The sequence below is a fragment of the Vicugna pacos genome, chromosome 6 (genome assembly GCF_048564905.1).
Source record: "Vicugna pacos chromosome 6, VicPac4, whole genome shotgun sequence".
Classification (NCBI taxonomy): Eukaryota; Metazoa; Chordata; class Mammalia; order Artiodactyla; family Camelidae; genus Vicugna; species Vicugna pacos.
The window spans coordinates 14,202,704-14,225,330 of record NC_132992.1 but is presented as its reverse complement, the minus strand read 5'-3'; positions in this window follow the sequence as shown (position 1 = coordinate 14,225,330).

Sequence of the window (22,627 nt, the reverse complement as noted above, 5' to 3'; positions counted from 1 at the left end):
CTCTAGTTTTTCCCAGGCTCCCAAGGCTCTACTTGACTCATTTCTTTTACTTGTCAGGCCCCTGGAGGCTTTTGATTTTGTGAGCCCTGTTTCTAGATGTTGAATTGGACATGCTAAGACTTTTAGTATCTGAAGTCCCTGGAAATTTTCTGTTAAATAAACTATGATTGGGGAAAATTAAAATGCTAAAATGCTGATGATTTGAGGACCGATCTAAAAACCTTCAATACAAAGGGGTCCAAGATGCTAGGATTATAAATCGCACATTCCTTTGTATTTCCTTAGCAGGAACACATCTTCTCCTTTGGGAGTTGTTTAGCTACTGTTCTACCTAACAAACCACCACGAAACTCAGGGACCTGAACTACCGTTGCTTCTCATTATCCAAGGGGGTTGATTCCAGGACCCCTAGGATACCAAAATTCATGGATGCTCAAGTCCCTTATATAAAATGGTATAGTATTTCTATATAACCTAAACATTCCCTTTGTGTATTTTAGATCATCTCTATATTACGTATAATACCCAATACAATGTAAATGTTATGTAAATAGTCGTGAGCATGAGGCTCATTCAAGTTTTGCTTTTTGGAACTTCCTAGAATTTTTTTTTTCCTGAATATTTTTGACCTGTGGTTGCTTGCATCTGCAGACACAAATTTTATTATATTCATGGATTCTGGGGGTTAGGGATTCTGACAGGGCAGAGAGGGGACAGCTTGTCTTTGCTCTGTGATTCTAGGTCCTCAGCTGGGAAGAAGGCCCAGGTGATCCACCGGCTGAAGGATGGGATCAGATAAAGACGTCATCACTCATATGTCTAGTTGGTGTGGGTTATCGCTAGGCACACCCACCTGTGGTCTCTGTACTTGGGCTTGTTTGTTCCAAGAAAGCAAGGCAAAAGTGTACGATATTTTATGATCTGATTCAAAGTCTCAAGACAAGAAAAGCACGTGGGATGGGATTATGGCAGGCATCTTTGGAAAGTACAGTCTGCCACAGTGGTTGATTTGACTTCAAAAGTAGGTAAAAGTCATTAGAAGTTAAGTTTGATGAAAATGTCCATTAGTGAAGCTGATTTTGGATTCAAAAAAATGAAGGGTAGGCCCATCAAATAATAATAAATAGATAATTTCCTTCTGTGGCTCACATCCTGCTCAGACTTCATTTTCAGAAGCCCACTTCTGGAACTTTTAAAACAACCAGCATCATTCCACCAGTCACCATGGCGGGTTTGAGTGGATGTTGCATTAAGTACATCATCTCCTAGGGAAGTACCTGAAGAACAGCTGTGTGGACAGGTCAGGTAAAGCCTTGCATTTAGGTTTGTTAGAAAACACAAAAATAGTCCCATTATCTTATGTCACACTTAGTATATACAGCCATCACCAAGACCTACACTTCATTTTGGGGGTAAATTCTGAGGTGCTGGAAAAAATCAGTAGATCCCAAATGCTTTAGAAAGGGGTTTTCAAAGACTATGTTCTGAGCACTGGTTCCTGGAGATGAGAAATCTTCCTCTCGGATATTAAAAATTAATAATCTATGTAAGTATTAAAGGAACTCTACAAAAGAAACCTATTTGACATTGTTTAACACAGGGATTCAATTAATACCCCTTGTTACTAGAACACTGCCAAAACACTGCCCTGTGGTCTTGTCCCTAAAAGTGTTTGGAAACAGCAACAAAAAAAGTACTGTTGGTTTGTCATTTTGTCCCCAGCGGTTCTTTTTTAACTTCTGATTAAACAGGTGCCAGTTGATCTGATTAACCTGGGGGGATGGAGGACCCCTGGGGCCATTTGATAAAGACTCATTAATATAATACAACTGCGTTGCCTGGGTTTCAGGGCCACTTTCAGAGATGTGAAAAGCAATCTGGGGTATAGACTGTAAAAGAACCACAGAGCTGGAAGAAACCTTAGTGATTATCTGCTTCAACTCCTTTATCTCAGAGATGGAAGCTGAGGCCTACTTGTGTTGGATGACTTTCCCAAGAAACATTTGTCGGTGCCAAACCAGAACTGGAAGCCAAATGTACCTTCCTAGGGTAGCTTTGCCAAATATAAAAAGTGCATCTGTGTGTCTTAGAGTAAGTCTGATCCTGTACCCCTTAGAAGCAAGGGTTTGGAATCAGGCCTTAGGAGACTCTGCCATTTATTAGCTGTACGACTTTAGGCGACTTACTACCTCACTCACCTTCTCCAAGGCTGTTTTCTCATCTGCAGATGTGACTGACACAGTACCCTCACTGCCTTGTGGGGGTCAGATGAGGTAAGGTACTCTACGGAGGCTTATGCAGATACAGGTGGACGACTGGTCTACTTGCCCTCTCTTCCTATATAGCTTTCTGGGCTCCTAAGTGATTGGATCGGTTTGAGATGCTGACTGACTCACCAGCGCAGTCTGTCATTTAAACTCATTGCTTTCTTTTTACTTCTTTGTAAGTGACACAAAATGAATAACTGAGGGCAAAACCTCAAAGCATATTTCCAAAGATTCTTAGACATAAAACCTAACATACCACTGACGCCTCCCCATTGTGCTTAGGACTTGGAGGATCTAATGTTTGTCTTGAAAAATTCTGGGTGTCGGGGGACCAGTGAGGCAGGCCTGTTGCTCATGCTGGTTGAGCTGGGGCAAGAGTACAAGCAGAAGCCCACACACCGGATGTCAGAACACTTAAAAGTTGCAGATTAAACTGACCAATGGTTAAATAAATTATGTTTTATTCTCCAACCTTAACAAGTACACCATCAGAACAATCCAAAGAGCCAGGTTTGAATTTTAAATCCTCAGAAGCTCATAACAAAATGTGGCATCAGAGAGAGAGCTGACCCTGGCTCTCAGCCCCTTCTCCTTCCCCTGATACCGTCAAGCTCTGTGACAGCCTCTCCCACATACCAACTGCACAGCCACACCCTCTTCAGACAGCCACCCCTAGGCCACCCTTTAGATCCAGGCCTGTGCATACTGGTTGCAACATTCACGACGCCAGGATGGCCGCCAGGAAAAAGCCTACCCACGCTCTGGAAGCGGGCTTAGGACTATTTGGACAAGAAATTCCAGGATCTGAACAATAGCATTCCATTTGTGGCCTAGAAGCGGGGACTTGGACTCCGAGTGGCGTATCCCGCAGCTCTGCAGCATCCTCTCCTTGTGGAGAAGGGCACAGCCGGAGGGCCAGGGCGAGGGCCCCTCTTGCCTGGGTCTAAGAACAGCACTGCAGTTGGAAGATTCTTGCAAAAGTCACAGTGAAGGGAAACAAGGCTGTGACCAAAGGAATGAAATGGAGATAGTAATTGGGAAGGTCACACGGGGAAGATTTCCAAGTACTTAGAAATGACGAAGATGTGGAAGAACAAAAAAGAAAGGAGGCAGCAGAAGATGACAAATTTTCAATCCTGGGTTATTGGTTGGGCTGGGGGAAACCTCTGTCCTAGGAAATCTCAGATTTTTGTTAGCATGCATGATTTTTTGTGACTGAGCAACACCCCTTCTCAAATATTTTCACCAGACTCTTCATCCATTCATATGTATTCAGAATAGTGCAGAAATTTAAGCATTTGCGCCAAGCATCAGATTTAAGAATAATTTGCTTAGAAATATTTATTAACAGCAATGTCTTAGAGCAACATGCTTTAGGAAAATGTGTGATTTCTATTTAAATATGTTATTTCAAGTAACATAGCAAATGAACTGCATTCTACAGACTTTATGGTTTAGAATTTGATCAGCTACAAAACAGGGCAATTGAAATTGCTGTATTTCTAATTTTTAAACTTCATACTGCTAAAAGTACAACAGGGTGGTATTTTATCAAGCCTGAGACCTCAAACCTGAGACATGAATTTTCCTGTCACAGGTCAGTCCAGCTGAACCATAGGTGGAAAGTATGTAGATGGAGCATAATTGTCCTAATTGGAATATGGCCATGGCAGTGAGCCAGCCAGCATTCCAGTCACAAAAACAGTGTTATTTTTTAATTTCATTGCTTTTTATGAGACATTGCAATAATGGTTTGCGCCCGATAAGTCTGACAATGTAATTGGATTCTAGAGTCGTTGTTCTAAACCCACTTGTAATATGAGAAACAAAAAAAAAAGTGTCTTTAAAAGTAATCTTACATCAAATATTTGCTTGAAAGATAAAAATATTTAGTGTTATGAAAGGTCCCAATGATGAATAATAAAAGTAGTCCCACAGTGGTTTTTCCTAAAGGCTAGTGAAGATTTTTTAAATGGTCCACTCTTTTTCTTAATACTGATCACTATGCAGGGAAACCACATAGACAGAAGCGTATCTTGGGTTGAGGGTCTTAGAGCATTCCAAATATCCTGGAGATCCATGGCATGCCCCAAATCAGAGCCTGGAGGACACGGAAAGGGAGTGGAACAGGACAGAACTTGTGAGTGACTAGGTCCTCGTCTCCAGATTTACATGTTCTCCAGCCCATGGGATACATCTGACAAGCCCCAGGTCTAAATGGGGAAGGGGAGAGGTGAAGGGTGGCGTTGAGGTGAGGGTGGGACCAAGGGCTCTAAAAAATAGATCAGGATAGATGCTTGTTCCTTGGAGGGCACTGGGAAGCAAGGGAGTAGAAATCTTTGCTGAGCCCTTCTCCTTAAGTGGTCCTTGACATCATAAGGATGCCGATCAATCACATGCTTCCTCCCTCCAGGTTCTGCATTGGTTGAGAAATAGGCACATGTGTCTAGTGGGAATAAAACCACACCTGTACCAGTGGTGAAGCTGGACCAGAGAACACCTGTGGCCTAGGGAGGGCGGTCAGCTCTCGCTCTGGGTGGGGAGAGCTGCTCTGTGGAGCATAGGGACCTGCCTCTGCAGGAAAGGGAGCTTCTGCCCTCACTCCCTATCAGACTCAGAGAAGAGGCCCGGGGAGATGTCGGCCTCCAGAAGGCAGGCCCCCAGCCCCCACCCAGCTCTGCTTGCCTCGTGGGAATAAAGTCAGAGGGGAGGATGTGCAGGCAGGTCTCCATCAGGGAGTAAGTGAGCGAGCAGTGTGACCTCCACCCTCGTGACCCCCATCATATCTGTCACTCCTCCCCAAAGGGCAGAGCTGGGAGCAGCTTTCCTGAGAGAACACAGTGTGGGCAGAAGGTACTGTTTTAGGGCTCAACGATGGAACAGGGGGAGAAGGAGAGAAGTGTTCCCTCAGTTGTCATGTGACTCAGTCTTATCCTCTCAGAAGAACGTTCCCCAGAACATTGGGTCCTGAAAGTTATATTTTTAAATGAGCCCACGTTTTAATCAGGACAGAGCTGGGTGACAATCACTCCCTGTTGCTCCTGGGTGAGTGTGGTGGGTGGGGGAGGGGAATGCAATTTTCAGTTTGAGCATTTGCAACTGAAACTCTGAGCTCAGTCTTGAATAGGAGCCAAGGATTCCCTCCCGAGAACCCTACAGGACTTGTTTGAGGGAAAAAAGTTGTTTATATTTCTTTGTATTGGAAGCTGCCTTTCCCTTCTGAGGCTGTCAGCAGGAGAAGTGAGGATGGGGGCTCATCTGGAGTAAGGGTCGGGGGCTGGTGGGGGAACCTGGATATATGGTCAAGGTTGAGTTTTGAAAAAGTTTGAAAATTTGGTTCATCTTTGGTATCCTCAGTCTGCTCTGTATGATTTCTCCATCTTCCAGATGATCTTTCCTTCCTTCCAAACTTGTCAAAACAAGCATTCATTCATTCCATCAAGTGTAGCTCATAGGTAAGTGGCAGGAGAAAAATAAATTAATTAAAATAATTAACAATGAAGTGTGAATCTTAGCCTTACTTAGCCACCTTGGATGTGTTTGTATTTTAAAGGAAAACACTGCTTTACAGGTATAGATATCTCAGTGGTTTAAATTTCAGGCAGAACTATGAAGCTATTTGCCTGGAAATTGGGGGTGGAATTGTTCCCAGTGCCGAGCAGACAATACAGCCTTCTGTGAACCCGTGCAATGAGTAAGGACCAGGCACAGACTCAGCCGAGGTCAAAAAGGATGAAGGCAAAGAAATGACCACTGGTGGGCCTAGGATGAGGTCACTGGTAACTTAAAGGAACTGGGGAGAAACAGTGGCAGTGACAATGGAAGATAATCCAGGCAGCATGGATTCAATTCAGCCAGTAGTTTTGGGGTCCTTATTATCTGCTAAGCCCTGGGCTGGATACAACCAAAGAGGCAGGAAAAGGATGCACTCACTTGGAAGAAGGGGAAAGCTCTTCAGAAGGTTAGTGGAGTGAAACATCTTAATTCTCTGGACATCTGAACTGGTAAGTGTACTTTGCTTTTTCTAAGCAAATCCCTAGTCTTGAACAAAGGAAATGCCAACTTTTCCCTTTTTAGTTGCAGGACCCAGGCTCTATCGTGACGGGAACATCTGCCCTGAGTCAGTCTCCCTATCCATCCAAATATTGTTCTGTTTCTCCTCCCAGCAACCTCTCAGCCAAGCAGGCACCCTGTTGATGCCCCATATCCTTCACACTCTCCCCTTGCCTCTGCTCTGGCTGGTCTTTCCAACACCCCAGGTGTCCGTGCCCCTTCTGAATCCTGCACGTCTTTCTAGGCTGGCGCAGCTTCCCAGATACTTCCTTTTCTGAGCAGGCTTCCCTGAGTACCAGGACCCTGCCTTTCTCTGAACGCCAAGTACTGTAATGATTCCAGCAACAATCATGGTAATGATTACAGCAACAATAATAAAGCCCTGCAGTGGAAGAGTGCTAAGAATATTCCAAGTGCTGACACATACTGTGTTACATTCATGCCTCCCAGGACCATTCAAAAGATAGTAAGGGAGTAATATTATCCCTCCCTGAAAATGAAACAAAACAAAAATCAAGTAGGCAACTGAGGTCCAAAAAGAGTAAATGCCTCTTCCCAAGGCCGCATACCCCTGGATGCTTTGTGGTACCTGCCATCTTGGTGTCTGGTTTAAGTTATGATTTCTGATTCTATGTTCTCTTTCGCTGTTTTCAAATTGTTTCCTGTTGCTAGTCTTGGCTCTCTAAGAAGACTATACTTTTCTTCAGGGCAGAGAAAATCTCATGCATCATGATATTTCCTCAACACCCAGAATCATACTGAGTATACAATTTTGGCTTAGAAATTGCTGCATTCATGATGTGGAGGGCCACCTGTTTATATTCTGGCACATGGCCGAGTGTGGACATTGGAGTTTACTGGCAGGCACCATAGCCCTGTGATTCCATTTGACTATATTTGGGGTGTTGAAGATCATGGGGCACACAAAGACTGAGGAGGAGCTCTCTCAGATGGTAGCTACCATTACTAATTTAAAAGGCCTTCAGTGTTGGTAGAAAGTTGAGAAGGAATGAAATATCTCTATTTAATGAGTCATCTTCATAGCCCCTACATTATTAAGCTTAATTTGGAAACATGCATCCTGCCCTCATCTGATCTGAAATTCCTTGCCTCCCCCTCTCCCTCCAATAGTAGTATCTGACCTGGACCGGGTTCAGGGGGGAAGAGGAAATCCCTGACTCAATGATTGACAGTGAAGATGCGGGCAAGAGAATGAGCTGGGAAGGTTGGCAATAGTGCTGGCGGCTTTGGCTATCTGACAGGGGACCTGGGGAGGCACGAGCTGGCTCTCTCTCTCCCAGGGCTTAAGGGAGGAAGGATGTCTATGGGTTACTGCTCTGGCTCAGAGGTTGACCCTTGAGGGAGAGGAAACAGAGGAGATCTGCACAAGCTCCAAACCAGATTTCTGGAAGGTGAGGCTGCTGAAGATGGTTGCAGTGATCGGGTCAGGACAACTTGGGGTCCAGTTCAGGGATGGGCCAACCCCATGTCCTAGGAGTGATGGATCCACTGGTTGATGTATCTACTGGCTTATTGCCTTGTAGATTTATGTCCTGCATTTAGGGTGTGCAATTTCAAAATAAAGTGATATCGTAAAGATTTGCTTAAATTTACATCTGTAAATAGAGTGGAACATTGTAGTTTCAATAGTTGGAGCGAATCCTACCAACTATTGATCACTGTACAAAAGATTAATTTAAAACAGCATTCAAATTCAAGTATGGAAGCATGCCAGTAAGATTTTTGAGGCAAAAAATATCGATGTATTCCTCCCAGTTTCTGAATCACTCTTGTGGATCACTTTTAATAAACACATAACACCTACTTCATCTCTAAATAATGACATCAAATGTTCCAGGGAATTTGGCCTCCTCCAGAGGGAAATCAATCAAAGTATGATAATATAACAAATATCCTGAGACAAACAGTAGAGCAAAGGAAATAAAAAGAATATTTATTATGAGAATCATTTCCCTTTCCAGAATTTTGACCTTCTTATTTATCAGACTAAGAAGTCCTTGAATTGGCTGTGAAATAAAAACAAAGAACAGTTTTCAAATTCTGAGGAAGAAAATACTTATTTTATACATACTAAAGTATAAAGCCTTATTAGAGAGCAAAGACTAGCCACAGGAAATAATTCGAACATACTGCAAGGTAACATTTAATCAGAGACCAAATTTAGAGAGACCAAAATGGCAGATACAATGCACAGACGTTAGTACATAGTTGGAGTTTAACTCATAATGGAAAGTAAAGTAGCAAATACTCATGTGGTGTTCATTATATGCCAGGCACTATTCTAAGTGATTTAAATATTTTAATGAATTCATTTCTCATAACAACCCAATGAGATAGGCTTTATTATACAAATTTTACAGAAGAGGAAACTGTGGCACAGATCAGTTAAGTAATTTGTCCAAGGTCACACAGCTAGTAAGTGACAGTGCTGAGGAGTGACCCCAGGCAGTCTACTTCCAAAGTTTGTGATCTTAACCACACTGCACCTCACACATCTTCTCTTAGTAGTAGTAATAATAATAACTATTAAATTTGTTATTTCCTATGTTAATACCTGAAGTAAAGCTTCAGGTGTTAAGTGAAATACACTGGCCTTTGTTTTATAAGAACCACATCCAGAACATCCTAGCTTCCCATCTCACAGGCTGTGATGGACTGACTGTAAACAGCGAAGCGGCTGGCTCACCGCCTGGCTCACTTACATGAAGCCTCGAGTTGTTTGCAGGCCCACAGCCCATTCTGAGGGGTCCCTTAGGGTGTTCCACAGGAATCTTGAGTGTGTAGGTTGCTCTCATTTGTGCCTCAGAGACATGACCCACCACCCCAGGCCCCAGGCACAAAGACCTGATCCAAAGGCAGCCATCTAAAGCATGGCCAGTGACCCTCAGACTGGCCTCACCAGAGACCTGCAGCCAACACTGTGGTGATTGGACCAGTCAGACTCTCCCTCCGAGACTTTTAATGTGAAGCACAGAGAGGAGATGCTGAAAGAGTGAATTGGTGTTGGATATGAGAGAGACGCAGAGAAAGCAGCAAAGAGGAGGCATGAGGCAGAAAAACCATGAACAAGCAGGTGGGCAGGGAAGGTGGGGGTGGGGGTGGCGCTGTGCAGGAGGAGTGAAGAAACAAGAAAAGAGCATGCTCTGCTCAGAGGAACCCAGTCACAAACTCGGCCACTGATGAGGCCTGCAGTTGAGCCCTGAGTTCGTACTGGATCACCAGAGCCACATGGTATCTTGACATGGCACGAGCGACATTTTCGTGAAGCCAGCGATGCAGTTCAGGAGATGGTTTCTTGTTCCCCTTAGGATTCCGAGCATCCTCATAATCCACTTCCACTCATAGAGATTTTTAGCTTATAGTTTTGCATCTTGCGAAGGACCTGACTAACCCAGGGATTACAGTCCTAGCTTCTTCGTGTTCTCTCCTCCCAAATGCCATTACCAAATCCTGTTGCATTTGTCCTCAGACCCCTCCTTTCCCCACCCTCCTCTTGCCTGGAGGTCCTTGGTCCTCCTACCTACACAGCTGCAGTGACCTCTTGGCAGAGACAGCTTAAAAACTCAGAAATGTAAATTTCTAATGTGTTTTAAAATCGTTCTGATGATTTTCAAATGAGGTTTGGACTCATTTGTTAAAAACAAAAAACCCCTGTAAATCAGCCTCTTCTGATTAATATGCTATTAACCGCGGATTGAAATCAGAGAACATGGAAATTTCCCAGCCGCATTTCAACAAAAATACTTTCATCATGGGTATGTGGGATTGAAAAATAATAATTATCATGATTTATAAGCCCCTTCTTCCTTTGGGTCTGCCTTACTGTGATGAGGTGTCTTTTATCAGCCATGACAGCCACTAAAACCCAATGTCAAAATATACCCATCTTCTGTTAAGTCACGATTTCCAAAACAGTGAATCATAGCCCATCTTATTGCTCAGACATAAATTATTAATTTTGTTTTTAGGAGAAACAAATATCAAAAATTATTTTTAAATGCTGATTTAACTAATCTATCTCGTTAAAATTTTTTTGAGCGTATGTTTTATAATGTACATATTAGTAGAGAGTATAAATGCTATACATAGGGATACAAGCTTAAAACATTTTAATGCACTAAAAAAAATACCCAGGCCTACAGGATAAAATGTTAGGTCTTCAAGACCTTTCTCCAGCCATCCTGCCTTTGCCTCACCTCCCCAGGTCCTTCTGCTCCAGTCACGCTCCCCATTTCTGGAAACCCCTGCTCCTCCAAGCTTCCCTCCAAGCCTCTCTTCCGTCAGGTAACCTCAGCTGACACACCTTTATCCTCCTTCCATCAACTCAGACGGCCACATTTTATTCTTTTACCAAAACCTTATGGTTCCTAACTTCTCATTCCTTGCCCATAATACTGACTTGAAAATACGCTAGTATCCAATATTGTAGCTACACTCTGTTTTGTTTTGTGTCGGTCTACAATTTCATCACTAACATTGCAATGTTACACTAACAGTGTTGGATGTACACATATGGTTGCCAGCTTACTGATTTGTGATTCCTCACAGCACACCAGACCCTCCCCTGCCACCACCATCTTCCAGTTTCCCCACAGCACATGGATAGTGCGGCTTTACCAGTGGCCCTTCACGCCCCCTCAACATTTATAATTTCCAAGCTCGGCCAGCCTACGTCCAACTCTCAGCACCTTCAACTCGGGTTGAGGGCTCAGTTTTGGCTGCTGCTGCCTGCTCCTGCCAGGTGCAGGCAAGAGGTGTCGGGGCAGTAATGTCTCTTGGGAGCAGCCCTCAACCCAGGTCTGAAGGGAGTTGGTGGACGGCCCAGATCTCTTACCCTTCGCGGAGGAAAACCGAGACATTTTCTACACGGGTCCCAGTGTCCCTCAGTGTCTTCGGTGAGATGAAGCTCCAGTCGCCCATGGTGGTGACTTGCTGGGTGGTGACCCCTTCCTGGCTTCCCTTCCTTTCCTCCCTCACTTCCTCACTCGCCTCCAAGTGTCTCTCCGGATCACCTCTCAAATAACCCACTTTCACTCAAATCAGAGTATTCTCCTGGGGGAACCCAAAGACAAGATCCTTTAGAAGTTCCCTTCATGTAGGTTTATTGGTGGCAAGTTTGGTTTTTGTTTATCTGAAAACTTCTTCATTTCATGCGTCTTCTTGGAACATGGTTTTGCTGGATACAGGATGCTGGGTTGTCAGCTGTTTTCTCTCAAACTTGGGAAGTATTGTTTCACTGTCTACTGTTAGTCTGATTACTGCTCTTTTGTAGGTGACCTGCCTTTTCTCTGTGAAAAAAGATCTTTCCTTTGTTTCTGGTGTTCTGTAGATTTCATTATGATACAATCAGGTTTAGACTTTTAAGAAATTTACCTTCCTTGGCATAGATGGTTCTCACTGTATCTGTGGATTCTTGTCTTTTGTTGTTCTGGAAAATCCTCAGCAATGATCTCTTTAAACATTGCCTTTCATCATTCCTTCTGAGACTCTGATTAGACATCTGCTAAACTTGTCCTTTTTTCTATGTCTTTTCTCTCTCTGCTACATTCTGGTTAATTTCTTAAGCTTTCTCTTCTAGTTAGCCAGTTTTTCCTTCAGCTGTTTCTAATCTGTATTTAATCTCTTCATTGGGATTTTAAATTTTTCAATATTTATATTTAAAGTTCTATATAGATCTTTTTCCTGTCAAACCCATCATTTTTTATTGTCTCTTTTTTTTCCACTTTTGTGATTCTAACTTTTATTTATTTAGACATTTCACATATTATTATTATATTTTAGTATTTAAAGTTTTAGGCCATTCTGGCCGTCATTCAAAAATCCAAAAATGACAAATGCTGGAGAAGCTGTGGAGAAAGGGGAACCCTCCTACACTGCTGGTGGGAATGCAGTTTGGTGCAGCCACTATGGAAAACAGTGTGGAGATTCCTCAAAAGACTAGGAATAGACTTACCATATGACCCAGGAATCCCACTCCTGGGCTTGTACCCAGAAGGAAATCTACTTCAGGATGACACCTGCACTCCAATGTTCATAGCAGCACTATTTACAATAGCCAAGACATGGAAACAGCCTAAATGTCCATCAACAGGTGACTGGATAAAGAAGAAGTGGTATATTTATACAATGGAATACTACTCAGCCATAAAAACCGACAACATAATGCCATTTGCAGCAACATGGATGATCCTAGAGAATGTCATTCTAAGTGAAGTAAGCCAGAAAGAGAAAGAAAAATACCATATGAGATCGCTCATATGTGGAATCTAAAAAACAAAAACAAACAAACAAACAAAAACAAAGCATAAATACAGGACAGAAATAGACTCATGGACAGAGAATACAGACTTGTGGTTACCAGGGGGGTAGAGGGTGGGAACGGATAGACTGGGGTTTCAAAATTGTAGAATAGATAAACAGGATTACACTGTATAGCACAGGGAAATATACACAAAATGTTATGATAAATCACAGAGAAAAAAATGTGACAATGAGTGTGTATATGTCCATGAATGACTGAAAAATTGTGCTGAACACTGGAATTTGACACAACATTGTAAAATGATTATAAATCAATAAAAAATGTTAAAAAAATAAAGTTTTAGGCCGTTCTAATTCTGCTGTTTTTGCTGATGCTCACTCATGGTGCCTTTTTTTTCTTACTGATTTTTGGTAATGAGGGCATATGTATTTGCTCTTAATCCCTTAAGGTCTAAAACTGGGTTACTTTCTTTCAGGGAAAATTTTTGTTTGTATCTGCATAAAGGGGGCACTACCTACTGGGGCCTTTTGTCTTGTTTTTTGGGGTGTGAGGAGGTAATTAGGTTTATTTATTTACTTTAGACGAGTAACTGGGGATTGAACTCCAGACTTTGTGCATGCTAAGCATGCACTCTACCACTTGAGCTATACCCCTCCCCCTTTCCTACTGGTGCCTTTTGGCCCTTTCCAGGATTCTTGGTTTAATCTAGAGTCATGACCCAAGGTTTAGACTTCTGGGTTGAATTATGCCTGCTTCCGCCTCCCCAGTTCCTATGTTGAAGTCCCCTAGTCCGTGGCATTTTGTTACTGCAGCCCGAGCAGGCTGACAGAGGCAGCACAGGGCTTCGTTAGGATTTGCCCTCGGGGGAAGTGCCGTTTTCCTCCTGTGTGCTTATTATTCAACCAGCATTTTAATCTCTGCCCCAGGGAAATTTCCCTTACTTACTAGAGCTCACTGATGCAAAGGAGAGCGTATTTCATTGCAGATCTGGTTGCTCTGTTGGAGTATCTATTCAGAGGATCTTGTCTGCCACACTGCCAGCAGTGCCTTAAATTCTATTGTTTTCTTAAGTACCAATTTCACTGTCCTTTCTTCTACAGCTTCTTGAGTAATCACCCACCACAATCACTCCCCTCCTGAAACTCTTAGCATTAATGCATACATTATATATTGCCATTCATGCTACCTCTTAGAATTAGTCACCAACTATTGCCTTGAAATCAGAGGCTAAATCCCACACCTTCTCTCTCACAGCTCAAAAGGCAATCCCAGACACTGTAGGCACTAATTTCATGTTTACGAAATGAGTGAATGTAAGGTGAGAAATAAAGGACCAAAACTACTACAGTACTGTCAACGCTACATTAAACAAACTACATCAACCATAGAATTGATTGTGGTCCAATATTAAGTGGTCCAAATAGGTTTTAAAAACAAAAAGATCACATCTGAGGCCTGATTCAGAGAGCCTTTGAGGAGTTGATGACAAGACCTTACGTCATTCCTTAGAAACACCCCTGAAGGAAATGAAAATTGAAGTGGATCAGATTTGTAACCCTCGTTTGTTTTGCAAGTCCTGCTCTTCCTGAGAAACAACAGAAATAATAGAAACTAAATTTATCTCGCACTGCCTCACACCAGAAAGGAAAATACAGTCACCTGTTGTGACTCATGCAGCCTATTTGGCAATGATTTCCAGATTCCTCTTCCAATTAAGAAGCAAGACAGAAGAACCAAGATTGTTTAGTTAAGCTTATGTGGCAATAGATACTAGACCATAACCACGTAAAGCCACTCAGAATACCGGGACTTGGCCTGTAAATGAATTCTGATATTTAAAGTTACCCAGATTTCAGTTTTCTTTCATCGAGCGTGTCATGTCACATTGCTGAAGACGTTAAAAAGGTCTTAAGTGTAATATAAACTTGTGGTAGTTATATAGCCACACGGTCAAAATTATTTTATGACTTTGGAGTGTGATTTTTAAAAAGCTAACAGATAAGACCCAACATGAAGAAGAGGGCCGAGTAGCTGGGCTGGACGTGAGAGATGGGGAGGGGCCAGAGCTGGGTACCAAGGCTACCTCTCTGAGGTGAGTCAGAAATCTGGAAGTGACCTTCCTTCCTTCCAGCCCTGAGGGCTCCTTGAGGGGTTCCAGAAAGGCCTTTGGAATCTGGAACAAGGCGGACAGGCAGACACTGTGTATTACCCTGTCCTGCCCCGTAGCCGTGAGCATTCTATGTCAGTGATGGGAGAGCAGTAGGTCCTTTGTTTACCATGATCGCAGAGACTGCTAGGAGCAAGCTATTAGTAGACCAGCATGAACCCAAAAAACCTGGGCTGAACTTGGTTTAGTTCTTCTGTGGGCTCCATTTTCTGAAAGGCCGTGGTATTAAAGGATCACATAGCCTTATAATCAGAATTTTGATGATCTCTGTAGGTTTGTATCTCCCTCTTGTTTCTTTTTTGAAACTAACTCACCACCTGCTTAAGTTTACCTTCCTTTCTCCTAATCTAAGGAATGATTACCTCCAAATGGGCCCAGACAAGCTGCTTTCCAGCCCAGCACTTGTATTGCTGGTGGCTTACAGGAATTTGTATTTACCTAAGTGGTATGTCTGCATCCCTCTTTTGTTATTAATTCTGTAAATCAGTATCCCTTCACTCTCTCATTTGGTAAGAAAAAAAAAAAACCACGATTCCCCCAGTTTCCTAAGAATCTTTCTGTGTAGCACACATACTTCAACTTTTGTCTTCATCTCATTGACACCATGATCAATTTCCTGTTGACTTGTGTCATGCGTGTGCCATTAGATCTTATGACTAATGCATGCCACCTTTGAAGAGGACCTAAATAGCCTACCTGTAATTCTAGTTCTTTTGTAATAGACCCACATCTGGTTTGTCTTCCTGGTGTAGTTCAGGCAGATGATATGGAGGTCATTTTTCTGTCCCTTCCCCATGGGGGTGGGGGTCCGGTTAGCTGCCCATTCCTGCAATACACTTCCGTGTCAGAAATAAATGTAATAAATAGTTTTCACTTATTACAGCTTTTACAATCCAATTCTCCAAGGCGCATAAAACCAGCACACTGAGGTAGGACAAATGAGTCTAAATGTCGGATCTCAGCCTTCTTGTCTCAGAGCACACCCTGGAGAGTACCTGGACCTCCATGAAAGCCAACACCAAGGTTAAAAATACCTCTCCCTGTTCTGGCTGGGGAAAAGCAGGGCTTCACCCCGCAGAGGGGCAGTAAGGCCCAGCCACCTCTGCCTGCCCAGGGCATCCTGTTTCTGGAAAGGTGCCAAAACACAAGCACCCACTTCTCTCAGAAGCATGGTGGGGACAGTCCTGAGCTGTCATCGTGGTATCAGAAGAGTTTGGAAAGGCTTTCTTCTGGGCAAAACACCTTCCCGTCCCTGATAACCAGCCACCTGAAATTCTACTGCAGACAGACACCTTTCGCTGAAGACAAGTGAAAAAGCAAATCCTCCTGAGAATGGTTACCTTACGGACGAATGTATTAAATAACCAAAAAAACTTGAGGTTGTTGAAAAAGTCACATATATATATAGTAAAAAAATTTAAATAATACAAAAGGTTATACATTAAAATTAGTGTTCCTCCCACCCTATATCCTCAGTCTCCCTGCAGTTATACCCATGAGACCCATATATCCTTCTAGAAATAACACATATATATTCAGGCATATGCAAAATGTGTCCCCTTGTAGCCATCCCTCCTTGTTTTTTACCTGCATGTGAGCACACAGTTGTGGCTCCTTGCCCCATCCTGCACATATGTTTGGCCCCTTGTTTCTACAGACCTATTTACTCTGAGGGTAACAGCACATGGAGCTCATCCTTCTCAGCAGCTGCCCCATCTTCCACGATCACCATAACAGGGCGGAGCTGACCCGTCTTAAGGGTAGTCCAGAGGCTCCACGTTTCCTGGAACAGAAGAAATGTCTGAGGTCACTTTAAGGTGGCTTGTTCCTGTAAGGCATGAGCTCATAGAACAAATTATTTCTTCCACAATACCAAGGGGAAATTATTTAGAACTTGGGGGTAAATTAAGTTTTGAAATTAGGAGCTCTTGTAAACTTTGAGACTTTGAGAACAAGGAAGAACTTCAACCTGGATTTGTGGTTGCTGCTCCCGATTTGTCACTTTGAGGGTTAGGGCTGACGTGGGGACCAGGCAGAGTAGGCATGAGGGAGATGGGCTGGACGGGGACCAGACCAGGAGTGGGGCCAGGGCTGTGAGTCAACAAATGGAAAAATCCACTTCCCAAGAGAAACCAGGGGTATTTCCTGATGTCTTTTATGTCAACTTCTTCAAAGCCATAGTAGACTGCATGTGGGTGACTTACAAGACTTTAGAGTTAGAATTATAGGTAGACTCCCATCCATATAATGAATAAATAAGTAGGTTTTGTGTTTCATGAGATTGAGATAAACAAGGCCTCACTGAGCAGTACCAGTGGATACATGTGTGATACTTTATGTAATGTATCTGATTGTCATTTATGCCATTCAGCTTTTCTGTGGGACATTGTCTTCATTTTATAAAATACATTTGAATTCAGGTTTAACCTGAATCTATAAATTTTAGATCTAACTTCCAGGTTATAGGAAAGTCAAAGCATAGAGAAACAAGCTAAACCACATCTGGAAGAAGTCATCAGACGCACCCAGGAGGCCAGTCATTCAGTCGTCTGGGGGGCAGTCAACTGACCCACGTCTCCAGTCAGTCAGTAGCATGAGAAAAGGGAACGTTATAGATGAAAAGACAATAGGGACATAAAAGCAGGTGCAATGAAGGATCCTGTTATTGGATCCTAGTTTAGACAAACCAGCTATAAAGGACATTTTTAAGGATAATGTGAGAAATTTGAATTTTAACTAGGAATTATATGTTAAGGAATATATACATAAAATTTAATTTGGTTTAATATGAAAATGTTCTTTTGACTATTAAAAAAATGTTATTTTAAGAAGATATCCACTGAAGCTAAAAAACAAACTACTTTCCCCAACCCCACCCCTCACCCCATCCAGAACTTTGAGTTCTTAAAATGAAGGTTACCAGATCAATCAGGGTAGGGTAACAGGGCGGGACGACATTTTCATTTTTGTGCTGGTTAAAAGAAGTGTCACCATTGGCAACCAGGGGTGGGGTGTGTTTGCAGCCATGCGTGGCTGTCTTTTTTGAATGACCTCTCTGCAGGTGTTGAGTCCTTGTATTAAGTTTTGCACGGTCAGCAGAGCGGGCATGAGTTATGTAAAGCCAGGGACTCTTGCATCACAGTCATCAAGCCTCTTACCCACATCCTGTCACATTCAGCTGCAGATGTGGCAAGAGGCTCTGAGGCAGCACAAAAGGCTGGAGACTGCCACCTGTGCTCCGGCCTCAGCCTATTGTGGGTCAAAGCGAGCTGCTGGGCCTCCGGGTTGGAGGGACGGGAGATGTGTGGGACTTCAGTGTCCTCCAAGCAAACAGACCTCAGAATCCTGTCTGTGCCTCGACAGTCTAACTAAAGAGTCTTTTCTTATGAGGAGCCAATGAGAAGAACCAGCTCTGATGTGGGCCCCCAGCTCCCTGATGGTTGGTTTGGACTAGACCTTGAGACGCCCACAGAGACAGTGTCCCCTACCTAGGCTGGACCAGAAACTCAAGAACTGCTCCTGTTGAAACTGATTCTTAAAGCTTATTCCTGTCAGTCCTAATGTCTTTCAAGCAGAGGTCCCTGCTGGTTCTGGTTGATTCTGAAGGCCATGTCTTTCCTTCTATCCTTCTGACCCGCTGCTTTGCTGAAGGCGCCTGGGGGGCAGTTTCAGGATGCCAGGCAGCGAGTGTTCACTGACCCGGCAGCATGTTGCCCCTCTGTCCGTTAGCAGTAGGCTATGGATTAGGAGTGGTAGAAAGGATAGCTTTAAATAGATTTCTCTTTTGTTTGTTTGGTTTCAGGCCTAGTGATTGAGGTCACTCTGGGAGAAGCTTCAGAAGCAGCAGGAAGCTCTGGTCAGAAGTTTTGGGTTTTATGTTTCACCACCGTTATCCTCCGACTTCCATGGGGGAAGGAAAAGGTTAGTCAGGTTGGATAGTGGAATAAGGAACAAAAGCTCTCAGTCTAGGGAAACCAGAATATCACACATTATTAAAATACACATTTTATATGTCTTAACCCTCATGAGGCGGGATCGTCTTAGTTAGCACAACTCAGCTTCGTGGGGGAATCCTTGGTGCCTGTCTGCTGGGAGTCCACTCCTTCACAGATAAATGGCAGGAGCTTAGTAAATAGGTCACAACAGGAAAAATAAACAGCAGAACTTCAACTCCACTCTTGGAAGGTGGTCCTGGTGGTTTCCAGATAAGGAAAAGTCCCCCAGTGGGAATAATCTGCAAAGGCAGGCAAGCTAACAAATGGACACCTGTGGGATTCACTATGCCTGTTTTGGAGGCTATTAAATATTCTGTTTTTGAGTCCATGGTCAAGGCACAAAGCATCCCTTCCTTGGATGAAATTTTTTACTACGGCTATTCTGGATTTCTTTCACAATGGCTGTGTAGGGTATTTTGAAACTGGTTAAATTTATTATTTATACCAGAAATTGTCAACCTATATATAGTCTGTGAGCCAGATCCTATCCACAGCCTGTTTTTGTACAATCTGTGAGCTAAGAATGATGTTTACATTTTAACAGTCAAAAATATTTAAAAAATAATATTTCACAGCATGTGACTATTATAGTAATTCAGTTCAGTGTCCACAAATAAAGTTTTATTGGAACATTTTTAACAAAGAGGCAGGAATTGGGATGGGTTTCCACCTTGCGGAAGGAGAGCTGGACTCATCCAACGTCTTGGCTTTAAGTCCTAGTTCTGGCTCTGGCTGGCAGTGGTCTTTTAAATAAGTCTCCTGACCTGCCTGGGGTTCAGTGACTACCAAAGACGGCTGAGATACTGAGGTCAGGTGTTAAAGAGAGAAGACAGCAGAGAAAAGACAGAGAAATGACTGGAGTTCCTTCCAGACCCACCATTCTCAGAAAAACCAACAAGAAATCTGGTAGTAGTCTTATTTTAAAATTATTAAACTTTCATACTATTAATGATTTATAGTTTCTTTGTAATTTCTTCTTTGAAAGTCTCTCAAACTCACCCTTGGTTATTCTTTCAATAGTGTGGCATTAGTGCTTGGTGGAGGCAGTGCCTGGGGCTACTCCTTCCTCCTGCCCCAGGCTGGGGTGGGAGCAGGGTGGGGATAGGGTGGGGTGGATAATTTTGCCTCCAAGCCTTACATCATTGTTTACCAGTAATTTCCTCCATGCCTCATAACTTAAGTGTCCAAAAAATGGCATCACCCTATAATGACTGTACATTAAATAATGACAGTGTCACCTTTATCCCCTGCATCCAGGACACATTGTTTCATCTCCCCCTCTTCAATATCCTGTCTTCTTCCTGGATTTTGCTGATGAGAAACTGGTCAAGTGCCGCCACCTACTGGCCAAAGTGTATATAACTAAGCGGCCGTGGCATGGAAAATGTTAAAACCCAATGAATGTTTCCAAGACAAGATACTTCGTTGTAAATCACTGGGCTGCTGCTTTTCACATTATTCTTTTGGCAAATCAGGGGTCCACAGTTGTACTTTCAGAGAAAAATGAATTTAGACTTACTTGTTTAAGCCAAAGTTTTTAAACGTTTTATGTGTTGAAATAATTTTAGACTTACGGAAAAGTTGCACAAATAGGACTGGGGGTTCTGTTCACCCTTTATCCAGATACCCCTAATGTTCATATTTTACATAACCATTGTGCAATTACTGAAATTAGGAAATTAACATTGATATAATACTTTATTCTATAGACCTGATTTGAATTTTAACTGTTTTCCCACTAATGTCCTTTTTCTTGTCCAGAATCCAGTGCAGGAGCTCACGTTGTCATGTCTCCTGAGTCTCTTCCAGTGGTGACAATTCCTCAGTCTTTCTTGACCATCATAAACCTTTTAAAGAGTACTGGTAAACTAATTTTGTATCTTGCCGGGAAGATACTTAGAATTTGCACTGTGAACGAAAATACTGCAAACCACATCAGTAAATAAAGAATGCTGAAACCAAGTCATAAGCGGCTGCCACCCCCCCACCCCCTCCAGTGAAGACAAGCCTGCAGCCCAGCCTCTGCAGCCACTCACAATGGTGCACTCTGAGCGGACTCAGAATAATAAAGGGCAAGATAATGGTCCCAGATAGCTAGATGCTTGTCAAAGAAATGAATTCAATGAGCCCAAATGTTTGCTTCCTCCCATACAAAGAAAAGCACTACATTCTTTAACTTGAGATGCCTGGTTTCTTTAGATAGCAAGTAATCTTTTGTTGTTCCAACTACCTGGTCTTTGTTGTCAAATTCCTACATATCCCAGCTCCTCCCCTACCTCTTCGGAGCAGCCCCTCAGAGCATCTGAGAGGCTGTCATCCTGGCTCGAGTCCTCCCGCCAAATAAAACATAACTCTCAACTTTTAGGCTGGGCATTTATTTCAGCCGACAGTGCGTATCCAATTTTTCATCATTCTTTTGCCTCTGAGTTTAGCATTCGTCAATGTTTGTTGCCTGAAACACCTGTTACTGAGGTGTTTGCCTAGTGGTGATTTCCACCTCTCCATTTTAAAATCGGAATTCTACTGTAAAGGAGGACTGTCCCTTCCTCCCATTTATTTATTTATTTAGTTATATATTTATGTTACTCTGGACTTGATATTTATTTTATTCTGTGGGTTACAAATCAATACCCTCATTATTTATTTTGTAGTTCAAATTTTTCAAGCTGAGGCCTTCGGAGGCTCTTTGAAGTCTGCTCCTGTGCCCTTTGACGTGCCTCATTATTTAAAAAATAACAGTATTAAGCTATAACTCACATACTATGAAATTTACCCATATAAAATGTGCGATCAGTGGTTTTTAGTATATTTACAAGATTGTGCAACCATCACCACTAATTCTAGAATATTTTAATCACTCACCAGAGAAACCCCGGACCCATTAGCAGTCACTCCCATTTCCTCTTTCCCTCAGGCACTGGCAGCCACTAATCTATTTTCTTTTCCTATGGACTTGCCTATTCTGGACATTTCATATAAGTGGAATCATACAATATTTGGCCTTTTGTGACTGGCTTCTTTCACTTAGCATAGTATTTCCAAAGTTCACCCGTGTTGCAATCTTTTTATAGCTGAATAGCAGTTCAATACATGGACATACTCCACGTTGTTTATCCGTTTATCCAGCTGATGAACATCTGGCTTATTCCTACTTTTTGGCTGTTATGATTAATGCTGCTATAAACCGTAGTGTACAGACTTTTGTGTGAACATATGTTTTCAGTTCTTCTGGCTATATACCTACTGGTAGAATTGCTGGATCAAACGGTAACTCCATGAGTTAACAATTTGAGGAACTGCCAAATTATTTTCTAAAGAGTCTGTACCTCTTTACATTCCCACCAGTAATGTATGAGGCTTCTAATTCCTCTATATCTTTGCCAATACTTGTTATTATCTCTTTTATTATAGCTATATTAGCGGGCATGAAGTAGTATTTCCTTGTAGGTTAGATCTGCATTTCCCCAATGACTAATTGTACTGACCATCTTTGCATGTGCTTATCTGCCATACCATTTGTGTATCATATTGGAATTTACTTAGATTATATTTAATTTTTTTCAATGATATGTTGCAGTTTTCAGTGTACAAGTCTTGCACTTCTTTTGTTAACTTTATTCCTAAGTATTTTATTCTTTTTGATGTTAATGTAAACGGAATTTTCTTAATTTCGTTTTTAGATTGTTCATTGCTAGTGTATAGAAATACAATTGATTTTGGCATAATGATTTTGTATCTTGCAAACTTGCTGAATTTTCTTATTAGTTCTATTAAGTTTTTGTAGATCTCAGGATTTTCAATATACAAGATCATGTCATCTGTGCTAGAGACAGTTTTACTTCTTCCTTTTCAGTCTGGATGC